Here is a 2,780-nt window from a genome sequence, read left to right on the forward strand (position 1 = left end):
CTTTGAAAGTATATTTCCTGGAAGAGAGAAGGACCACCTCTTCCCCAAAAGAAAATCAAGATCTCCCACAGCCAGGTCTGAAACTGTGTATAAAAATTTCTAAAAATTCTCAAGTGTCATCTGAAGTGATATTGTTTTCATTTTTCTTTGTTCTTATCCAAGAAGTAAAGCCACAGGAAATAACTGGACACAGCCATTGACCCTGAGGCTTCTTAACATAGTTCCACCCTATAGATGGTGGTCATAAGAAAAACAAAGTTATATTATTTGGATATCAAGTATTTTTTTGTACCAGACTTGGCTTTTCCTAGCACACAACAATCATAATAATATCAACAACGACAAGAAATATTTATATAGTGTTTCCTTCATGGCAAATATATTAATTCCCTTAATTCTTAACAACCTTATGAGGAAGGTACTTTTATTATCCTCCATTTTAAAATGAAGAAATGAGTGGGAATAAATGAATTATGTTTTTTGTGTTTTCAAATTGTGATTTTATTTTTATGTTATTTGTTGAGGGGAATATGGTTAGCGCTCTTGTGTGTATGTTAGTCGTGTGTAAAAGTATAGGTTTAGTAGGGCCGTAATTGCTATAAATGTTGATGTAATAATTATATTATTTTTTGGGAGTTCATGGATGATTATTCATTTAGGGATGAAGTCTGAGAGGGGAGGCAGACCTCCTAGTGATAGGTTAAGAAGCTTGTCCAGAGTCTATGGCTAGGAAGTGACAGTGCTAGGATTCAAGCTCCTATAATTTAAATCCTAAGCACAGGTGCTTAAGCATAAATTTTTAGATCTGAGGAATTACCTATGCTTGGTAGGTAACTGGCTACATTGGTAATTGGTAATTGGTAACTGGCTACATTTTTTTGCTTAAATAATCTGCATATTTATTAAGGTGGCTACAATCAGTAGAACAGTATTAGAAACAGACAGACAAAATTATGAAAGAAAATTTATTTCTGAAATAAAGTCTGTGTCTCCAATTTCTTAATGGCTACTTGCACACAGGTCAGTCATATGAAGTTAGACTTGGTAAGCTTGATATAGAAGAAGTATAGGAGTTTTTATATTTTCCTTTAAAGTTATCTATATTCCAATCGCTATGTGTCCATTAATTTGGACATTCTTTCTCTTCAGTGCTCTACAAAGAGAGATACAGTGATTTAGAGAAGGATATGGGTTCTATAAAACATGATGTTTATTTTGATCATTTTCATTCATGTGCTGCACTACATATTTTAAGTATAAAGCCATATTTACCTATTAGAGGAATTAATGTATTTCACAACTGGAAAGTGGTTCAATTAATCTTCATAGAATTCAACATATGTTTTTTACAATAGATAATCTTAATCTTGGGTCAGTGGACATGAAGATGGTAATCATTCATGCTAAGCATGGATGTTACACATTCATGGGAGACTACAATTCTCCCTAACAATTTTGAGTGTATACTTTTTTCTAGATTGCATTAGAATCTCAATGTTATCTGTGACATTCAAAGTTTAGTAATTACCTCTAGAGAGAAAGTAATGGAGAATTCTAATTTGGGTTCTTTGGTTAGCTAATTATTATGATTTTCCTAGACATTTGTCTTTACCTACTTTGCTTGTTCTTAGCTTCTCCATGACTAATAGAGCAGCTACAACTGTATGGACACCCTTGTTCATGTCAGAATCTAATAATTGCCAAATAATCTAAATAAGGAAGAGACACCTCTTTTTTTTTTTTTTAAGATTTTATTTATTTATTTGACAGACAGACAGCGAGAGAGGGAACATAAGCAGGGGGAGTGGGAGAGGGAGAAGCAGGCTTTCTGCTGAGCAGGTAGCCTGATGTGGAGCTCAATCCCAGGACCCCAAGTTTATGTCCTGAGCTAAAGGCAGACACTCAAGGACTGAGCCACCCAGATGCCCCAGGAAGAGACACCCCTTACTAACATGAAAATATTGACATAACTTTTTTTCATGCTTGATTTATAAGTTGGAAGATTTATGAGATCCTCGTTGGGACACTGAATTGTGAATGTGTGAAGATTTATTAATTTCTTTTGCTTTTCTCTCCTTCTTTTCCATCCTGTTCCCTGACTGGATGGTGATGATGATGATTATTATTATTAGGTTCAACTTGCCTCTCAAAGGTACAAAGACATTAGCCAATGGGTGGTTTTTTCATTATGCTGTGTTCAAGATTCTACTCTTCCATTCATTTTCCTAAAATATAATTCTCATCCTCTCCATCTTCTATTCAACAGCCTTCAATGTGTTTTTATTGGAAACAAATACATTTCATACTTCTGACATTGGCATTCAAGATCTTCTCTAGCCTAGATTCACTTTCTTCACCTGGAAGACATCCTCACAATATGTATTGTATATTGTACTTAGAATGCTTCACCCCAGATGCTAAACTATAGATTTATGGATCTTATTCATCTTCCATGTCTCTGCTAATGAGGGAATTCAGAAGTCTTTGTATGATCTCTCTTTCTGGAAGTAATCTTCTTTTCTGCTTATATATGGCTCATGTTTTAAAAAACAACACCAACGATGGTTAGCCTGCTGTTATTTTTTTGTTTTGTTTTGTTTTTTCTTTATTTTTTTTGTAAAAAATTAGATTCCAAACTTTATGATGCTTTTTCACCTCTGGATTATCTAATAGCTAGCTCACAGTGCCTTAGGTCTAAAAGCTGCTCAATATATACCTTTGTAGAAAAACAAGGATGATTATATGCTGGGCATTTAACACTGTAGACAGTACTTGCTTTT

This window comes from Mustela erminea, chromosome 2, assembly GCF_009829155.1.
Source record: "Mustela erminea isolate mMusErm1 chromosome 2, mMusErm1.Pri, whole genome shotgun sequence".
Classification (NCBI taxonomy): Eukaryota; Metazoa; Chordata; class Mammalia; order Carnivora; family Mustelidae; genus Mustela; species Mustela erminea.